The 22,305-nt window shown below is 40.7% G+C and overlaps 1 protein-coding gene across 3 annotated transcripts in view; it reads right to left on the reverse strand.

Moving 5' to 3' along the window:
* Cysltr2 (cysteinyl leukotriene receptor 2) overlaps positions 1 to 22,305 on the reverse strand; it is a 39,825-nt gene that overhangs the window by 14,623 nt on the left and 2,897 nt on the right. Inside the window, exon 2 of one of the 3 annotated variants that reach the window (XM_048800919.1) lies at positions 734 to 795. The exons of the other annotated variants lie outside the window; for them this stretch is intronic. The gene's annotated coding sequence lies outside the window, so the exon portion shown is untranslated. The remainder of the gene's footprint in view (positions 1 to 733; positions 796 to 22,305) is intronic. 3 annotated transcript variants of the gene reach the window in all.

Raw genomic sequence — 22,305 nt, forward strand, 5'->3', positions numbered from 1 at the left:
GGCTCTGCTCAACCGGAAACTGCCCTCCTCCAGGCCAGACACCTCTGCCTTCAGCTTCCTCCCTGTAACCCGGGTCTACGTGGTTATGTCCCTCTGATGGGTACAATTTCACCAGTGACAATCTGAAATTGCAACGGCTACTTCGGGGGACCCTGATATAGACTATTTACATGAGGGACACTTTCAAACAAAAAGTGAAGAGATCTTCATGAGAAGATTGTCTTGTTTACCAAGAGATATTCTTTTTTTTTTCCTTTTTCTTTTTTTCTGAGAGATTGTTTTGTTTAGAGTTGGAGACACAGTAGCCGCCCTTTATGTCCCTTCTTTGGGGATTATTAAGTGCTGACTTTTCAATTATGTTAATTGGTAAAGTTGCCAAAGACCTAAATCATTTTTGAAAAATATTTATTTTTTAGTTGTAGGTGGACACAATACCTTTATTCTATCTTTTCGTGGTGCAGAGGATGGAACCCAGTGTCTCATGCATGCTAGGTGAGCGCTCTACCTCTGAGCCACAACCCCAGCCCCTTAAATCATTTTTAATACAAGTTTTTTTGTGTGTTATCTTTGTAATTTGCTCTTCTCTAGATAACTTTATTCCCTCTCTTTTCGGAGGGCGCCTAATTAGGCTTTTTCAGTGCTAATTTTCTTTTTCATCTGAAGCAGTCTCCTCTTTTTCTCTATTCCGCTTCCCCTCTGTTCTCCTGTCCTAGGAAATTAATGGTCACCTTACCCAAGAGTCCTTCACTTTTTATGTGCACATTCTTAGAAGATCCAGATAACCAGTCAAAATCTCTGGAAAAAAAAAAGAGTTATTAAACTTTGTATCTTTCTGTGGAGCTTGAAAGTATATTTGCATGAGAGTCTTCATTATTGTAAGAAAAGAAAAAAAAAAAAAGCATGATCTTCAAGTTAAAAGAAGTATAATTTTTTGCCATGAGTCACAGTCTTCAGAAAATTACCTTACTATGAAAATTAATAACAGCACAGTATTTTGATTTGGACAAGGCCAGGGTTGAAATTCTTTTGATTAAACTGGATTTCCTACATTGGTCGTATGCTTCTACTATTTTCATAACTTATTTAAAACTAATATTATACATATAAAAATTATATTAATACTAATGAATGCCCTTTCAAAGGTTTAATTTTATGAAATTCTTACAATGTGATAAGTCATGAGGATTTAATGTGTTAGCTAAAATTCTATTTCCTGATCCTTAACTAACTTTAAGGTTTTAGACAAAGGGTTAATTAAAAAGTTTGCCTAGGTGATTTCTAAATAAGGAAAAGATACAAATACTGATTATTAAGATCGTTTTTAACTTTATTTTTTTTAATGGCAATAGACTAACAAAATAAGCAGAAGCCTTTGAATGATAGTACATGTTTATACATCAAAATTGCTTAAATTGTATGAAATAAATGTTACTAGACATCATCTAAACCATTTCTCTCTGTGTGTATAGAAAAGGAAGGTTGACAACTTGGGTGAAAGATGATTATTAATATAAATGGTTAATTCAGAGTGCTATGATTTGAATATGGATAGTAACCCCCAAAGGTTCATGGTCTTGTTCCACAGGGTGGGGCTATTGAGAGGTGCCACAGACTTTTAGGAGATAGGGACTAGTGGAGGATCCTTAAGTCGCAGGGGATGAGCCCTTGGAAGGGGATTGGAAACCCTGATCTCCTCTTCCTTTTTTTTTTTTTTTCCCCTTACTGGCTAATGAGATGAGCAATTCGCTCTACCATGTACTCCTCTCTTAATATTCTGAGACCCAAATCAGCCATTTAATCATGGACTGGAACCACCAAAATAAATCTTTTCTCTTATTATAAGCTAATTGCCTTAAGTATTTTATTATAGTAATGGAAAGGTGACTAATATATAAAGAAATACAAATATACATACAGGATAATGAATATGATTTTCTGGTTAATTAGGAACGTTAGTAAAGTTGAAACTATTTATAGAGATAGTAAATTTAATATGACACACATTGATTTATTTAGTAGATTTAATTTAAAAGCTGTAGTTAACACTTCAAATTCATTATTTATTTGTTTACTTATATATTTGTGTGTGCCTAAATTGATACATGTAAAGGCATGTTAATAGAGTCTTTATTACAGATTATTAATGAATAATGTACAAAAAGTAAAATTAGAATTTGGGTCTTTTAAAATATAAAATGATTAAGTTTTTATGTCCGTGTGAATAAAGGTTTCTTTGCAACATAAAATATTGTTAACTTTCAATCCTTTTGACATAGTTTTAAATAATTTTTAAAAAGATTTCTTGTTTTAACAAAAATAAAAATTCCTGTTAACTATTGTTAACTCTGTGTTTTCACAATGTTGCCTATAGTTATTTCTTGACCCTAGATATATATGCCTTGTATCTGTGTCCTCGAGAAACTATTCTTGATTCTTTTATTCACAAATTCAGGGCCTCAAATTGGAATAATCAAGCTATTTGGAGCCTTAACTATCTTTGAGTTTATTACAATGGTCACTAACAAAGATTTTCTTCTTTACCCTATGACAAAAAGGACAAAGGGAACAATTAGAAATCTAAATATCCTTTGACATTTAAAAGTATTAAACTATTACAAGCTGGGTGCAGTGGCACATGCCTATAATCCTAGACACTCAAGAAGTTGAGGCAAGAGAATCACAAGTTCAAAGCCTGCCTGGGCAACTTAGCAAAATCCTATCTAAAAAAAATTATATATATATATATATATATATATATAATATTTTATATAATAAAATATATTTATTATATTAATATTATGTATAATATTAATATAATAAATTATATATATGTATAAAATTAAAGGGTTGGGGATGTAGCTCAGTGGTAGAATGTCCTGAGTCCAACCTCCAGTAGGGAAAAAAGTAAAAGAAAGATAATTCTGGATTGCTTAGTCACCCAATCTCTCATGAAGTTTTATTATTCATGAAACATCAGCATGCATTGCCAACACTCTAAACCCAGTGATCCTCCTTTCCTCATCTGTAGAAAAATGTGCCTATGATTGGGTACCTCTGTGAGGGAACTATCCATATCTTACAGGAAACTTCTAGAGTCTCTTTGGATACCTCTGACTTAACTTTGATGTTGGTTCATACTAAAACACAAAAGCTAGGAATTGTCATGTAGGTTATGCTATTGTTGACGTTTCCCTTGAAATGCAGCTTTTCCTATAAATAAAATAAGTTCCAATGGCTAAATCAATTGCCCTCCCACAGACCTGCCAGCTGACAAAAGATAAAAGGAAACATACTTATATTTATTTAAGGTACGTGAATTTAGATGAGTCAGTCCATGCATTCAAAACACTTTAGAAATAAAAAGATCTCCTGAGACTAAAAAAAAAAAAAAAAGAAAGAAAAACCTCTCTAAAATAGACGATGGATAAGAAACCTTGAGCGACTTGCCATTACCTAGGGAGAGAGCTATAATGAAAATAAAGTTTAGCAAAGCTTCTTCATGATATTACTACAAGAGCAGAGATAAACTGACAATGATCTTAAACCAACATCCAAGGGATGATTAAAGGGTATTTCCAAGGATGTCCCAATGCATGCCCTGCCCAGATTGGCACAATCATGCTAAGGCTAGAGAAGTAAAATGTGATGACCCACGGCTGGAGACCACTTTGAACTTCTCCTACAGGCCTATGAAGATGTTCTGGTTATTGTCGTCTATTCTCATGCCGCAGTCCGGCTGCAGCAAAATAACCGGGGGGTGACGAATAACTTGTGTAAGTTGATACAGCAGGAGTGGAAGCCGTTTATTGCAGGACAGGAGCAGTATTTATACATTCCACACAGCTTATCTAATTAGCATAAACTAGATACATCAGTCAACCAATCAGGAATCTCCACACTTAATGGCTTGTTTTTGTTACTTCTCAAACCACTCCCTCTGGCATTTTGCCAGGCACCATCCAGACTTGTTTACAAACTCTAACATTCCCCTGGCAAAATGCCAGGTGTTATTTTGACTTGTTTACAGACTCTAACATTCTCAGAATGTACTAAGGCTTTTCTTTGCTGGAGCACCATGTCTATGATGGTATAAAACTTTTGTTTCATTTTGTTTTCCCAATTTGGGAAATCCCAGCTCTCCTCTCCAGGAAGAGAGGCAGACACATATTTCACTGGTATAATTAGTAAATAACAGTGAAGTTTTACCTTCTACATGGAAACTTCTCTGTCCTTATCATCAACAAACACCACAAAAAGTGATGAGGACTAAAGGAATTCAAAAGCCCTCAAATGACCAAGGGCCACTGGATTCCATTGGCCTGACCGCGGTGAGCTCAGCCTCCTGCAGGTCAAGCACATTATCTCCTTCTGGGACAGAAGAGGCTGCCCCGTGTATTCAGGATTGCTTCTAGTCCTCGATTCTGTCCTGTTACAATCTGAGGGGAAGATTGCCAGGAAGCTCTAGTTTCAAAATAGCCCCCTAAGCAGCCTCTGTGTGATCTGAACCCGAGACTTTTGTTGTTTTGGAAAAGACAACAGAAAAAAAGCCCTTAGACCCTGATGGAAAGAACATCACTGGGTACTGTTATAAAGGCACAGCACAAAGACTCCAAAAGTTTAACCCTGGCTTCATGTCTCCGGCTAAAACATGTATCTAAACCTTGCATCCCAACTACTGGAAGACTGTTCCTTTAAGAGTCCTCAAGCTTAAGATTTTTTAGAAATTCCTCAGAAGCTGTTAATTTACAGTAATTTGCCTCCTGTCCAAAACAGCGTGACAACTTACTAACTACAGAAACAGCTTTTGACGGGGAGCGGGGAGAATGACTTTTCTGGCTTTTTAGCACACTGTTTTCTTTCCTTTTCTCTGCTGACTTTCTTGTCTGTCATGGTACCTGGGCCACCTCCCTTAACTGACATAATGTCCCTTATCTTCATCCTACCACTTTTGACTCTAGTGGTCTTTTGCCACTTTAGGAAACAAACAAAGCTCTCTGGTGCATTTTGTCCAGACAATAGATAACTGTTTTGAATTTAATTGATTGTGGATGGGATTTAATAACTGGCTTAAGTGTTAAAAGATAAATATATCTGCATATCCCTCTGATGTGTAAATTTCTCTTACAAAATTTATACCAGATGCCAGGCTTATAAACATTGTACATTGACCCCACATCAACCAAAGACTTCTGCTGAGGTCTTTATAACCCTATCAGCAAAACCTAACCCTGCAGGAATGGGGACAAAGATCTGGCCTCTCCTGGATAAACACAGTCACTCCATTTCCCTGAGGGATGTTCCAGACTGCTTTGCAAGATCTGACTCCTCTGAAGGAACCTGTCCATTTCAAGTAACACTCCCCGACAACCAAAGATCAAATTGAGTCTGTTGTGATTCATGATTTAAAAAAAAATATTTTTTTTAGTTGTAATTGGACACAGTGCATTTATTTTATTTATTTATTTTTATGTGGTGCTAAGGATCAAACCCATGCTAGACGAGCACCCTACTGCTGAGCCATAACCCCAGCCCGAGTAATCCATGATTCTTTTTTTTTAATATTTATTTTTAGTTATAGGTGGACACAATATCTTTATTTTATTTTTATGTGGTGCTGAGGATCTAACCCAGTGCCTCATGCATGTTAGGTGAGAGCTCCACCTTCGAGCCACAACCCCAGCCTGATCCATGATTCTTAAATGCCCATTATTAATCCAGTGTGCCCCACTAGGACAGTCCTTATAGGGACATCAGGCTTACTCCTGCCTGTCACACATGAGCTTATCTGTGTAGTCAGGATAATTGTTAGAGAATTTCAGATGTTTTAAACAATCATCCCTTCAGTGAATCATGTTTTCCCTAAAAGAATCCATGACATCTTCAAGGCAAGCTCAGGCTCCTTGAGAGCACTTGTGGAGGGTGACCTGACTCCTAGATCTGCAGGCCTTGCGAGCAATGACAACCACAGCTGGGATCACATAAGTGGAAAGGACCATCCAAAATTTGTCTCGGAGCCAGGAAAAAGTCACAAATTATACAACTTCCACTCCGGAAGCCCAGTTTTAAATTTAAATCCATTAGGCAGAGTTGTCATGGATAATCACGTTGTCCCTAATTTCTTCTTAGCTAACCAAAGAGAAATTTATGTTAGAGTAAACACTCTGGCTGCACCTGCATAAATACTACAGTCTGTGACTCAGGGGCAAAAGGACCTCCTGCATGTCTAGAACAAAGGAGGCAGATTTGAGGAACATATTTTAATTTGTTGGGTGTAAAAATTTCAGAATCTGGGTCCTCAATTTCAAAATCTGTTACAAGAACTAATAACCATGTTTGTTTTCTGAAAAGTCCTGTTTCCCTGAATTCTATCCCCAAATTACCTAACACGATCACAAATCCTATGATAATTCCTGTCTAATGCTCTTTTTCTAAGACATCTGTTTTCAGTTATTTTAATTTAGAATCTTTAAGTTGAAGAGCACCCTTTTGATGATTAGGAGAGACACAAAAGAAAAATAAAAATTTTTCTTACATAAAAGAAAAATAAAGATTTTTCTTATTAGATTCTGGAGGTCAAGCACAGGGAGGTCAGGAAGTACAGGCGGGGAGAGAGAGGGACCACTGGCCAAGGTCTTTATTGGTTCCTGGGCTTCCTGTGGGCAGTTCTCATTGGTGGATTTAAAGCAAGCAGACATGAGTTCCAGGAACAACACTGTGAGTAAGGTTGTCCTTGTGACATGTCTTCACAGTCCATATGGAACATGGTCAGCAAGGCCAGTCAGAAGGAAACGTTAGCTATCCTATAGGAAGGGGGTCCCTGGAGGTGGTTGTATAAGGCAGTTATCTGGATTGAGCACATCCTATAGGAAGGGGGTCCCTGGAGGTGGTTGTATAAGGCAGTTATTATCTGGATTGAGCACAGTGAGGACCTGGGGGATGGAGTGGAGATCTGCAAACAGTGGCAAGGGTGACTGAGTCCTGGTTTTGGTATAAATAAGTTAAGCTTGTATTTAAAAGGGATGTTTAGGCAACATAAAATTATAAGAATTCACTGTACCAATGGTGTGCATTCTCCCCAGATGTAAGTTCATACACCCAACTTCGTTCAATTATAGTCTTGTCTTAATGGTCTTTCTCTAGAAGACATTGTCCCTGAGAAGCCACATAATGTCAAAAAAAAGGTACTGTACAGCATTAATTTACCCTGCCCAAATAGATGGTTTGTAAATGTATTTCTGATGCAGCAAGAATGTTTTTCACTTGTTCTTCAGAGAAGATGGAACTCACAAACATGGTCAGTGTGAAAATGATATAATGAAAGAGAGAGTTTATTTTTTTTCCCCTTTCATTGAGCACTTTCCAAGGTATCTTCCATAGAACATGGATTCCACAAGATGCTTTGAAAAGAAAAAGCTTCCATAATCAACGCGGCTTGAAAAACACAGCCAGCTCTAATATCCCTCTCTTAGAGATTCATAATGCATTGGAAAGGCTCTTTGGGATCCCACAGAAAAAGATTTGCATAGAGTTTCCCTCCCCAACTTTTTTTGACAGTGAAAACTTTTTTGCACATTAACAGATTCTAACTCCCTGTAATTTATCTAGAATATGATTTTGTTGAATGAGAAAGGGAGCCCCCTCCTGATGGACCAGATCAACTAGCAAGGGAGTGGGGGCATGTGGGGTTAAAGTATTTGGAATCAGGGAGCCTAAGCGTTTATTCTTGAATAAATTAGCATTTTGGAGCACCCTTACTTCCTTTGTGAAATGGAGATTGTATTTGGTTCCTAGGGCTACGTCAGCAAAGTACCACACACTGGGTGACCTAAACCAACAGAACTTTACTTTCTCACAGTTCTGGGGGCTACAAGTCTGAAATTAAGTTGCAAGTATGGCCAGTCTTCCTCCAAAGGCTCGAGGAAAGAATTCTTCCTTGCCTAGAGTTCTTCTAGCTTCTGCTAGTTCCCAGCAATCCTTGGCATTCCTTGGCTTACAGACATTCTGCTCCAAACTCATGTCTCATCACATGGTGCTTTTCTTCTGTGTCTTCACATTATCTTCCCACTGTGAGTGTCTGCACCTCTGTGTCTTCTCTTAAGAACACCCAACATGTTGATCTCAGGGCTCATCTCACCCAGTATGACCTCATTTTAACCTTACATCTGCCAAGAACCTGTTTCCAAATAAAGTCACATTCATAGGCACCTGAGGTTAGGACTTGAACATATCATTTGGTGGGACATGATTCAATCCATTTCATAGAGTGGCCATAAGTGTTATATGAGTCAGTGTGTGTGCCACGTAGGGTACTTGGCACAGGGCAATTGCTCCCTCACTGTTCCAAACTCATGAATGAATGTAGAGATGATCTGACTTCAACTTCTATCATTCCATTGGCCACCAGGGATGAGGAAATGAAATGAACTCTCCCATTCACATGAGGTGTAAAAAGACAACTCCTGTTGGTGTCTCTTAAAAAGGCCCACTCTACGGGAACACTGACTACTCTCAGATTATTCTGACATGTTTATAATGAAAATCTCTCAAGACAACATCACTCCATGATCCTGATCTATTCCTTCCAAAGAATAATTTGATGTTGGAACCAGGTATAAACTTCTGTAAGAAGTTTATATCTAAGAAGCTGAGAAGGGTCTGGAACAGTAGAATAGACAGCAATCGAATATTCAAAGTCTTTAACCATGAAGACCACCATTGCTCCGTCTAAAGTCCAGCAGGACTTGGGTTAAGGTAAGAAGGGAAGCTGGAGAGTGACCCAGTCCTGGACTCCTCCCCTGGGAGGAGGCCTGGTCAGTACAAGCAGGCCCTGAGTCCTAGGGAGCATGTTAGGTAAAGTCTTGGGCACAGAGGTGGCTCAAGCCAGGGATGCTGGGACAGAAGGCCATATACCCTAATGAGTTGGGAACCAAATCTCAGGAATGAGAGGAAAGCCTAATTTTAGAATCAAGGCACAAGATCAGAAGCGGATCATCACTGAGGGTAACACTGAGTCCCAGAGTTGTTTTGATTCCTTGGCTTGAGGTTGGGGTTGGTGCTGGGCCTCACAGGGCCTACCTGGGTGGGGTGGGATGGGGTGACAGCTGCCAAGCAGCCCCTGTTGGAGGGAGAGGATAACCGAAGAAGCTGAGGGTTTTGATACCAGGAACATCTTAATTTCCTGGAAAGTTAAAGAGAGAAAACACAGCATCACCCTTCCTAGAAATATCATGTGGTTAAAGGACACCTGCAGAAATAGGGCCAGCCCAGATTCAAAACTGCATGTAGCTCCACATTTTTTTCTTGAGAAACCTTTAAGATATTTTGATTGTTTTTTTTTTCCTGTCTATGTAAAATACATGTGACTATGTCACACCGTAACCATTCCCTAGCCAGTAAAACAAACAAACAAACAAACCTTAAAAATAAAAAGGAAGAAAACCTCCCTATTAGATGTAACTGTAAAAATCAGTCAACCAGACAATTAAGTATGCAAGAGGAATCTAATAAATATATGAAGAGGTAAATTCAAGGGAAACTGGAAAATAATTGGGTCATGTAATTTCCACTGCCTTTTTTTTTTTTTTTTTTTTTTTTTTTTTTTTTTTTTTTNCATTGATTTACAAATTGCCGTCCTAGGAATGGGGCAGGATTGAGCATGTGCACAGCTTCCAGTACTGAGAGGAGGCTCAGAATCAAAAAAGAGTTAAGGCTTGCTCTCCTGCAGCTTTACTATAGTGGAACAACAAAGAAGAAACAGGGATCAGCAGTAGCAGGTAGGGATTTCATACTTGAGTAATGAAGAAACCCCACACACAGGTTTTCAGTGACCAGTTAAAAGCTGATGGGGATAAAGAGCTTACATTGATATTTTGCATATTTTCCTGGTCATAGCAAAGAAATTATTTTTATTTATGAAAAAATATCTTTGATATATTCTCCTGGGATTATTAGAACTTGGCACAGAGACCTCCCTGACTATGGACAGTCAGTCACCTTGCATTCACCAGGTGTGTTCACCTTCAGTCCTTACGTACAGACCGTGTCCTGCCTACAGAGCCCTAAAAGACCAAAGTGCTCAGACACAAACATATAGCAGCAACACATTGACTCAGAACAGTAGCAAGCAAGGTGCAGTTAGACACTCAGCTGCCCTGACCTGGTATATTATCTACTAAAGAGCAGATGATCTTCTCAGAATGGATGTTGGTGCAGTGTGCATTGTCTTTATAAGAAACTATTGATGTGATTTTGTGTAGAGTGGCCCTGAGCAAAAGGACAGCAGCATCTAACCTGTTAGAGGGTATATTTCCCATGCTAGAAGCCTCTTAGTTGCTATTGAGTGCTATTCTGAGTACTGGATGGGCTAGATGTAGAAATCTAGGGAAAAGGGGAGTTAAGGGTCCTCCTGGATATTTTGACCTCTTGACCACTGTCTCTGAGACTACTAACTTCCATATTGAAAATCCTCCCAGTGAACTGACATCAGGACCCTTGGCTGCCTGGTTGAATCAGCCCCCAGCACTGCTCCCACTTCAAACTTCCCAGTCTCCCTGCCCAAGGGCTCTGGGAAGTGCACTTTCTCCATCAGCCCACCCCCACCTCCAGCCACAGATACTTGTCATTCAACAAGAGCAATGACCAGCGATATTGTGTTCTCTCTAGCAAGACATTCTGCCAAGCTCCTTGTGTGAATGAATTCAATTAATCCTCAAATAGCCCTTGGTACTCTTATTTGTTAACTGCTCTAGGTGTTTTTATTTTATCATATCAGAGTTGAAAAGACCAAAGTGCAGGATATGGAGTCCCTTATGTGCTCAAGGTCACTGTTGGTAATGGGATGGGGCTTGAACCCAGCTGTAAGCTCTGAGCCACAACATCACGTGTGTCTCATGGAACTGCATATACACTGTGGTGAGCCGTTCTAATTAGACCGTGGCCGCCATTAGAAGATGGCGCCGGCTTCCACTGTGGCCTGTGATAAACAACTCCTAATATGGAGAATTGGCACGCAATCCCTTACCACCCTATGAGAAAGGTCCACATGGCAGCTTAAGATTGGTATGCTGGAGGCTTTATTAGGCTGTGCTTGGGCGCTCGGCGACGGGTCACTAGAAGATGATACTTGAATCAAGGCCTGAATAAACTGCTGAAAGAAGAATCCTGTGTCGTGTTTTCCCTTGCCGGCGAGGGGTCGCGGCAATACACGATCTCTAACCTATAGAAACTTCCATCGTGGTGAATGACTTGGACAGGTTAAAAGACAAAGGTCGAAATGAGAAGGACCTTCAGAAAGAGATGTAGAGGGGGTGAGAGTGCATGGGGAAGGAGGCAGCCAGCGACGAGTTTCCTTGAGGTTCCAAGGGAAGAGGTTCAAGGATTCCAAGCAAAAAAAAAAAAAAAAAAAAACAAGACATATGCAGGCCCATAGCCCAGAGCCCATGGCAGATTTGGGAAGTCACAGTATAGTCTAGGAGAAGCAGGCAAAGAAGGCAAGGTAGAGAATGGTCCAAAAGGGGCCTGTGTCCATACTAAGGAGTTTGGGTTTATCCTGAGGGCAATGAGAAACCCCAAGATCTGGAGAGAAGATCTGTGCTTTAAATAGGTGGTTCTGGAAGTAGATGGAGGAAAGTCTGGGGGAGGCAAGCCTGCATGCAGAGAGATGAATAGGGATGTCCTTGTGATGGTCCAGGGCAGATGGTGTGAATTAACCCAAATCGGATTGAAAGGTATAGAGGAGTAACAGCTGACCCCACTGTGGATGGGCTAGATGTGGAAATCTAGGGCAAAGGGGAGTTAAGGGTCCTCTTGGATATTTGGGGAGGGGGGCAAATGGTACTTTTCATTAATAAAAGTCATGAAAGATGCTATTTGGGGAAAGAAATGAGGAGTTCCATTTGGGAATTCTGAATTTGAAGGTTTTCTGTAATAGACAAATGGAAGTGTCCCATTGCAGCCTAGAACAGTGGAGGAGCTCCGTGAGCCTGTGGATTTAGAGAACATCAGCACTAGGTGGAAGCTGAAGTCAGAAGAGAGAAAGAACTTGTGTAGGGCTGTGGAAACAAAGAAGGAAAGAGGGTCAAGAACAGGACCTTGGGGAACATCAGCAATGAAGGGACAGGTAGAGAGAAACAAAGGCTGTAAGGATGATGGGAAAGATTGGTCAAATGATAATAGGTGAATCAAGAACGTGCTGCCACAGGGGCCAGAGGAAGGCTGCTGTAAGAAGTAAGTGACCAAGTGATCGATAGGGATCACCAGAGGATTTAGCAACAAGGTTATCAGAGGGGAAGGTGCAACCTAGTCACAGGAAGCTGATAAAGGAGCAGCAGTTGAGAAAGCACCCACAGTGAGGGGAAAGGATGAGGGGAGAGTCCTGTGGCTGCTGCAAAAGACATGTTGCTTAGTATCAGAGTTCATCTGTCTTACTATGTCTTTTTTTTTTTAAGTTGTATTTATTTATTTTTATGTGGTGCTGAGGATCAAAACCCAGTGCCTCACATGTGTGAGGCAAGTGCTCTACCACTGAGCTACAACCCCACCCCTGTCTTTCCATGTTTTATGCTCTGGTGCCTCCTTTGCATCCTTCACTACTCTTGTGCTTTGGCGCCATTACTAAGTGAAGCAAGGATTTTTTGAACAGAAGCATTACAAAGCAAGATTCTCAATTGAGAGCAGAGATGGCTACTAAGTGATTTAACGGGCAGGTAGAGTATACAATGTGGATACTCTGGACAAAGGGATGATTCATGAACTGTACAGGATGGAGTGGGACAACATGAAATTCCATCATGCTATTTCTATTGGCATGAAATTTAAACTTATTATTTCTGGAATTTTCTACTTTTGAATTATAATTGCTTGAGACCACTGAAGGGGGTACTACTGCACACTCTACTTGAGATCCAGTAGTCCTGGTTTGACTCCGAACCCTCTCTTTCTAGTTGACCCTTAGCATCTTCATCTTAAAATAAGACTAACGAAGCTAGTCCTTTAGGATTGTTTGGGGCTTCAAATGAAGTTTTGCCTAGCAAGAGGTCAACCAAATGTTAGTTTCTTCCCCTCTTACCTAACTGTTTTCCCTGCTGAAATTCTGACCCATTTCTTCTTGTCCTTTTACACCTAAACTCCCTCAATTTTGTGCTTTCTGTTGATATTTCTTTCCCATGTTCCTCTTCCTAATCTACACAATATGTCTGCCCTGCCCCATCCCTTTCACCTCAGTGAGGCCCTCCTCTGAATCTCAAGTGACTTAGATAAAGTCATTAGTTCCTGCCCAATAACCAGCTCTCTAGTCATTTCTCATATTTCCTGTCTAGTCATGCCACAGAGTTGGGTCCTCACATCTTCAAGACCTCCGCTCCTCTGATTTCTGAAGCTTTATGCTTTCCATTTCCTGACAAAGCAAGAATGTCAACTGAGAGCAGAGATGGCGACTAAGTGACCAACAGGCAGGTAGTCAGTGTACCATCAGCAGCTAAAGCCACCATTGTCAAGGACTTATCCACCCTGGGGACTTTGCCACCCCATCTCTCTGACTCCCAGATGTCCCATTTGATAACTCCTGTTTTCACTTTATACTTCCAAAGAATTTTAAAGTTATCTCATTTGCTCTGCTTGACAATCTTTTAAGACAGACTGAGTTGGCATTATTATCTCAATTTTACAAATAAAGATAAAAGGCTGAGGCCAGGAGAATTTAAGGGGCTTTTCCTGAGTTCTAATCTGAACTGTATTCTCACACTTCTACCTATAGCATAGTCTCACTTGGAGCTTCTGCCTCTACCTCAAACGCTGATCTATTCTTTTCAAATAGATCCTGCTCAGCCAGTAACCATTATTAGGACGTTTTCTTTAAGTCTTCTTGCTCACATCTAATCAATTTGGCAGAATTATGGCTACAAATTCCAACCTTAATTTACAAGAATAATATCACCATCCTAACCTCAGTCTGAGAGCTGATGCCTAGAAACTAAAAGTGTCTCCTGTCCTGTAACGATTGCTAGATTTAACTCATTAAAATGACATTTTCACTTCACTGTGAACCACCTATAATTGCCTATCAGACCAAATGCAAATTCATCAATCAAAAAGATAAGGCTTCCTACCACTGGGCTCCAGTGTTCCTGTATTCTCACAAACGAGAGTCAGCACCAAACACCTGGAAATTGCACAACAAGGTGACAGATTGGCAGAAGGAGAACAGAGATCTGGGTCCTGTTCCACCATGTTCTAACTGGGTGGCCTTGGATAGACACTGTGGGGAAGCTTATTTGTAAAATGGGGATAGTGAAGACCCTGACCCTGTATCTTTGTTGTTATTGTTATTGTTGTTGTTCTTTTTTAGTTACACACGACATTAGAATGTATTTTGACATATTTATACATCCATGGAGTATGACTTCCCATTCATGATGTGGAGTTACCTGGCGGACCCCATATCTGAAGAGGGCTCCAAGAGGAACAGATGGTAATGATGCAAGTGAAAGTGCTTTGGAAACCACGAGCTGGCTTTATTGTCATTGTTCCACTGCTCCTCAAGACCAGGCAGCTCAAACCTGGATTTGCACTTCATCCACATGCCCATGCCTTTCAGGCCGCTCTCTTCAGTCTCTGGCCTGCCCCTCCTCCCCATCTCCCCTTTCCCCAACCTGCAAAGAACTTAACTCTAGCTAGGCCAAATCTTCAACATCTATATTGCTTTCTGTGCTTCACTTTCCCCAACTGACACATCCCACAGGCCTCTCTTTTTTCAATGTTCTTATCGCACTTATAAACAAACTACTGTAGCCTAAGAGTAGTTCTTCACTGCTTTGGTAGATAGTGTTAGGCAGATAATACATCACGTTGCCCTCTATAGATTATCAGCTTTATGACAGGAAGGGACAATCTCTTACTGATTTTGCATACCCTACCCTACCAAGCACATATCTGAGGGAACTTGGTGAAGTGAGAAGGTACGAATGACAGATCAAAATGACTTTAGTAAATATTTTTAAAAATGAATTTAAAGACCATGATGTCTTGAATATTGGTATAAATAAAAATAAAATAGATCTTTGTTTGTAGAAAAGGCTGGTACCTAGAGATATGAAAATCAGAGGAGTGAGGACATTTGGGATGAGAAAAATGAAACCAAGCTATAATGGGAATAAGAAGGAAAATGTTTTTTTGGGCAAAAAGATCAATGTGAAATTTCCAGTTAGCCAGATTCCAATGTCATAATACAATAAGAAATAATATCAAAACCTAAAAACAAATTATCCAGCTAGGCCACAAAAGCAAGGTTATGAAATTTGGATAACTTTTCACTAAGCAAGTATGAAATTTGGAGGTATAAAAACATGATAGCAGCTTTTAAAGATTAAGTCATTCCTAAAGAACAAAAGTCACTCAGAGGGCTGGAGTTGTGGCTCAGCGGTAGAGCACTCCCCTAGCATGGGAAAGGCACTAGGTTTGATCCTCAGCACCACATAAAAAGATAAATAAATAAAGGTATTGTGTCCATCTACAACTAAAAATTATTTTTTAAAAAGTCACTCAGAATTATTTAATTGAATTTTGTCTTTTTTTTTTTAACCTAAGTTACATAAAATTGGCCTTAGAAATCATCCGTAAGGAAGATCCTATCCCTTTTCAAATGCCAGGCACCCACTGATGACATCCATCTTTCTGCTCCCTGCACTTAGTAACTCATTGCAAAACATACAAGCTGACTTATGGTGATCCCCATAAAATAAAGACTGCATGCAGGACTTCCCAAGTACCATCTATTGGTGACTTTGGACTTGCCAATTTGTTTTTCACTGAAGGCTCAGAAGAGCTCACTACAAGTGTTATCTGTGGATATTAAAAAAAAATTAAACATCTTTCCTCAGCTTTAAGAGGGTCATTTTATGTTATCAAACATAGAAAATAAGTTTTGCACAGTATTTTTTACTCATAAATTCTATATAAAATGTTGCACACAATTTAAAAACAGACAAAACTCTCTCACTTTGAGTGAGAGTCCCTTGGTTTTCATTGTGAAAATCATTAGAACTTACAGACTAAATATTTAGGCTGAGATGTTATAAATCCCAGTGTGATAGTGGCCAATCTTATAATCCTTCAAGTAGATCCTCACAGGCTTAAATCTAACCATTCTATTGTTGTGGGTTTGAATTCTCCACAGTAGGAGAATTCTGTTTTAATCATCCACCCTGCAATCCACAACTCTCCCCACAATCATGATCTTAATTTTATCCAAAAACTTTAGAGCATAACTTGGATTTTAGCTCCCTTTGTGGATTTACAAATAGGACATTCTTTTTATAGTTCATAGAAATGTTCAGAAGAGAAAGTTGGTGGAAGGTGAGAGAGTCAAACCTGCCACTTACTAGCCATAAAGTCTTGGCCAAGTGATTTGTCTTCTCTGAGCCTCAGTTTCCTCATCTGTAAGGGGCATAATGTAAGTGGCTCTCACAGCCAGTGGGCACACCATGATGGTAACTATTATTATTAAGCTCAAATTAGGGACTTAGGAAAAGTATTCAGGAGGCAAAACTTTCTCATATAAAAGCAAGGGCTGGGGGATCATTTAATGACAACAATCATTGTGGAAGGCATGACAGCGCTTGCTCTCAGCTGCACAGAAGCAGTAGGAGAAAAACAGGGAAAACCACAAACTCAGAAACTGAATCCTGGTCTTTCCTTGATTAACTTGATGAAGTAGGCAGGTAATTTTATCTCCCTGTGTCTCAGTTCCTAATCAGTAAAATGGAGATAATGATGATGCTAGTCCTTACTTCAAAGGATTGATTGTTGCAAGGATGCATTGAGATGGTATATAAATAGCACTCAGGCCAGCGCCTGGGCCATACAGAGCACTGGAAAAAGCTCCACGATAAGTGTCAGCCATTGTTATTGCAAAGGCTCACAAACCAGTTCCCTGAAGTCATGAAGAGAGAATGCAGCCTTCCACACAGGACAATTCCACGGCACGTTTGTCTCTCAAAACCCCGGTGACCCCTGAGTCCTGAGTTAATGTAGTCCCCCAAACAGAGAAATATATTTTCAATCTATCACTGAAAATCTATTCTTGCAATCTGAGCTGCTAACCCAGAACTTAGCTAGAACAGGCCTCAAATGTCATGTTAGAAATGTGGTGTTTTGGATGGAGGTGTTTCGGTCCTAGCAGAAATGAGATTCTGCTCTCAGAATTTTTTCAAAGAATTAAAATGAGTTGAGTTCTTGGAGACCAAAACAGAAATACAGATAAAAAAAAAAAAAAAAACAAGACTGAGATTGCAACATCTTTTGAATGAGGAACTGAGCTGGTCTCTGGGCTCCCAGAGTACGTGGGGTAGAGGAGTGACCCACTCAGGGCCCTGTTTCCATGGAATCAGCACCTTGGAGAATTTTGCTGCTCCATTTCTTCCTCTGCTCTGTCACCCCCAAAGTGCCTCAAAGAGCCGTGGAGTATAAGCCACTTCATGGGCCACCAGACTAATGACCCTTTGCTTGCTAAATGCAATTTGCTTTCACACATTGCGTGACTGTGAAGTTACCACCTTAGCCCATTGGGAAAAGGTTTTGGGGCAGATCTACTGTAAACCAGACCATTAAATAAGCATTTATGGCTCTGGAAGTCTCCTGGGGAAGGATTTCTCCAATTCACTTTCTCTGTACTTTGGACAGCTCTGAGGTAGGCAGGAACTTCTCAGGAAGGGTCCAGGGACTCCATTGGTCACCTGTAGGGAGACTGGAGTCTCGCCCCTGGGGCCTGTGCAGAGTTTGCTGCATTCTTGCCCTCCTCTTCAGAGTTCCTGGAGTTCAGATGCCACATTTGGAAGTCTTAGAGCTCACAGGGCCCTCTTTTTTGGATCCCAACCAAACTGTGGCTTGACTTGCCCTGGTGTTGAGTGTAAAGAAATCTGGGCATGTTACTCATGGGATTGCACAGATTTCCAGGGCAGCTTGAAGCTCCTGAGGAGCAGTCTCTGACTGTTTGCCATTGGAGGAAGATCTAAGAAAATCCTGGCAGGAAGAATGGGCTAGTTTTAGTGGGCAATTGCCAAGACAGGCCAGCATCCCTGTGGGGCACCAAATGCACTGGGAAGTTTCTTTCTTGTCATTGCCTCATCTAATGATGGTGGAGGATGCCATGTTACCATACCTACTTCACCATCTCTCCTCAAATTCCTCCTCGGGAATCCCCCAGGGTTGAGGTGGGGCAGGGGGTTCAGAAATGTGGGAGGTTGATAATCTATTGTTGATCTGTCTGAGCTTCCTCCTGACTAAATTCCAACAGGTCCAGAGAAAGTTTAGAACACACACATATCTTCTGAATTTCATTATGGTGGTTTTCTATTTTAGTTCTAAAGACCAGACACACCATGCTGTATGATATAGTTTTCCAAATAGAATGCTTTTTTTTAAAAATCATAGTACTTGAGTTGTCAACTTCAGTGATTTCTCCCCATTACTTATCCACATGTGCCCTTCAGTTTATATCTGCTTCCTTCTCTTTCTAGCACTTTCTCTGACCCATGAGAACTCCTGGGAGCCACCAGGGTCTTCCTTGCCTGGGTTCTGCCTGAGGTCCCTGGGACTTCTGAAAACTTTGTTAGGCCCAGCTTCTGGGTGGGGCTGGATACACATCATGCATTGACTACGGCCTTCTTCCACTGAAAGAAGAACTTTGCCCAGACCACAGAAATGTGTGTTAAAATGACATCCGCCACCATAAATATAGTGTACCTGGACAGATGGAGGAAGGGACACCGAAGAAGAAGACATATATTGTCAAAGCTGCCACAATGCCTAGTTTGGATGATAGTTTAACAATAGCTGCCTTTTTTATATCTTTTGCTGACAAACATTTCCCCTCCATTGTTCTGATTGGTCAGTTTGCACATTCTCCACTGAAGTTCCTTTCTTGAGAATTTTCCTGTGCAAAAAGATGCCTAAGAATCATAGACAGATTTGCAGAGAACTGGCAAAATTGGAATATTTCACGACTTCATTTTTTCTTGTGTTATATTAAGGGACAAATGCTCCCTTAATATAACTGGCCCCCAGAACAACTGGTCCCAAGGGCTGTCTCAGAAGCTGAAGCCTGACAGAAGGCCAGCATCCAAACACGTGATGAGGCTTATGATGCCTCAGAACACAATGCCTGGCAGTGTCTCTGACATCCTTCATCCCACCTCTGCTTTACTAATTCCTTGTTCTCTTTCCATTATTTTTCAAATGCTAACTTTTCTCCCATCTTCATCCATATTCAGCCACCATGATAAACAAGCACAAATCAATACAAAGAAAACACATATGGAGAGCTGTGAGCTCCTTGGAGATATGACTTCCTTTAAAAAAAAAAACAACAAAAAAAAAACATCTGAGCAAGGAAGGTTGGAGATGTCTGTTATTAACCCAATAACCTAAGTAAGGCCACAGATTTGTTCTGCATCTGAGCCTCTGATTCCCAAGTGTTCTGATTTCAAGACAGAAGAAAGATCAGCAAGTGCTATCTCAGAAGCTATGATGGTTGGATATTATTTAATTATTTAATTTGAGTGTTCCCCTAATTTCCATTGTAGTTGAAGTCTTGTTTTGCAGGGTGGCTGTGTTGGGAGTGCTGTGGACTTTTGAGAGGTGGGGTCTAGTTCTTAGGTCACTAGGAACATGTCCTTGAAAGGGATTGTGGGACTCCAGGCGCTCACACTCGTGTTCGATCTCTCTCTTTCTCTGCCTCTCTCTCTCTCTCTCTCTCTTTGCTCTGTTAGAGAAGTGACATGACAGCTTACTCCAATACATGCTCCCACCGTGATATGCTGCCATCCATGGCCTTCACCAGAGACCAATGCAATAGGGTGGTCTAATCTGCGACTTTAAACTTCAAAAAGTAGTAACTCAATAAACCTTTTTTCTTCATAAATTTAGTTGATCCTGGTACTACACTGCAGCAACACAACACTGACTCATATAAAACTTATTCCAATAAACTTCTAGGGGTTGGTCAACATCAGGACCCTCCCTGTCCTTAACCACAGTGCCTAAATGACATGACTCGGGGACTGCCCAAAGGCCCCTTTTCAAAGTAAAACCCACATTTTTTTCTCTTCTCTCCCACTTAGGCATTTTATATTTCACTATTAGATTAATTTCTTAGAGCAGAGGAATTGTTTACAAAGGTATTTTGTTAAACATCATCTGTGTTTACTAAAACTATATAGAGATATTGTAATATCATGCAAAAGCTTTAGAATAAATCTCACAGGACTGAAATCCTAACTCACTTTTTTTCTCTTCTCTCCAAACCAGCTGTTTGCTACCTGCCTGATCATCAGCAAGTGATTAATCTCTCAGAGTGAGTAGAGAACCATGGGAGGGAACACGGACAGCAGCTGAAAACAGTTGTGCTGCATTTGGAGCACGCGCATGCAAGAGGAAGAGAGAGGCTTGCCGTGTGGGGGTGTCTCTTTTGCCTACATACTTTGAGCCCCAGCTCAGCCCCTGGCTATCCTTTACCCAATCTCAAGTTTCTTTCTAAATAACACTTCCAGAAAAAGCCTTCTTTGACTCCTCCAGGTCTTGACTGGCTGCAGCTCCATGGGTTTCTCCCCAGTATCTCTCCCAGGGTACATCAGTGGCCTCCTGTCATCGCCTCCACCAGAACGTTCACCCACTGCAGGCAAGAAGTGCCTCTTGTCTACTGCTATTAGCCTTAGCATGGCGTGCAGCACATAAGGGTGTTCAGATAAATGACCACTGAGTGAGCCAATGAAATATTATTCAACCCTCTCATGTAGGTCTCACAGTGAACATTTTCTGGGAGGAAAAATAAAATCCACCCACCCCTTGGTATTGGGTAATGAAATGCTATTGGTGTATTTTTCCTTACAAACTTTCTGTCCCTGAAATTCAATTCTAAGATCTAGGAACAGAAGATAGGGTCAATGGCATGCGGGCAGGGGGCAACCACAAAAGGTACCCAAATGGTACTACGTTCTCAACTCTGAAAGAAGTGACGCTATTTAATCTCGGAGGAGAGCAAATTGTCTTTCTGATTCTGTGCCAACAAATTTTCAGTAGGGTTTTGTGCTGTTATAACTAAAAAGGGGAGCCGCCTTCAAACCTCTTGGAGAGTTTACTAGAGAGCAGAATTATTAAGGGAAGACTCAAAAAGAAACCAACTTGCTGTAAAGACTCTGCGAGGGGTTGGGGGACATAGATCAGTAGTAGAGCTGTCACCCTGCACGTGTGAGGCCCTGGGTTCCTGTGATGTCTTCAAGAACTCTTTAGACCATTGTGTTTTCTGCACCAGAGAGGCAGACAATGTAAAACGCCATCTCTCCAGGCTCATGAGAGGAGTCTGGATGGGAAATAGATCCAATTTAAGATCTAATTAAAAAGAAACAAACTTCTTTTAATAATGGACAGTGAATAAAATAATTTTGGACAGAGTTTTTTTTTTTTTAATTCTTCCAGTTTTAGTTAAATCTTTAAATTTCCAAAGTAAATGGGTTGCCCTCCCCTGGCCTTTCCTCCTCTCTTCCTCCCTCCTTGTTCTTCTTGGGGTCAACTTCTTCCATTTCTTTAAGTCTCTCTCCCTTCAGGACTTTGGAGTTTGTACTAACGATGCAGAAATCTCTGTCTAGCCCCAGCTCTTCCTAAGGATCCATCCAGTTTTGAATTCTTTGTCTTCAAGTTAGTGCGTATACCCTCGTCATCAGCCCCTCAGTTAATAACCAGACTTCTTTTTCAAAGGTGCCAGACTATACTGCCACCAAGCCATCAATCCAATTAGAAAGGTTTGGCTTTAGATATCAGCAAAGATTACACTTTTCCCCAAAGGCCAACTAATAGAATCAGATTAATAAAATTCAAAACATAATTTTAATTGAACATTAAGGCATTAACATGATCATAAACTGTAAATAAAGTCCCCATTCACTGATGAATTAATTGATTTGCACATTCCCGTTTCTCACAGTGAGTGAGTAGAGAACCATGGGAGGGAACACGGACAGCAGCTGAAAACAGTTGTGCTGCATTTGGAGCACGTGCATGCAAGAGGAAGAGAGAGGCTTGCCGTGTGGGGGTGTCTGGTTTTATGCAGAGACACATGGTCCAGTCGGGGGACGAGGCCTGCACAGAAGTAACTCCAGTACAAAGAAGGAAGTGGTCAGAGCCTGGAGCAAAGCATTCAAAATGTGCCGGGGGGAGGGGGGCTCTGAGGGGATGTGAAAACCTCTCTAGCAAAGCTCAGCAACCACAGCAAGAGGCTTGCCTTTCTATGCATTATCCATCTTGGCCATTGCATTA

This window comes from Marmota marmota, unplaced genomic scaffold (genome assembly GCF_001458135.2).
Source record: "Marmota marmota marmota unplaced genomic scaffold, marMar, whole genome shotgun sequence".
NCBI classification, from domain to species: Eukaryota; Metazoa; Chordata; class Mammalia; order Rodentia; family Sciuridae; genus Marmota; species Marmota marmota.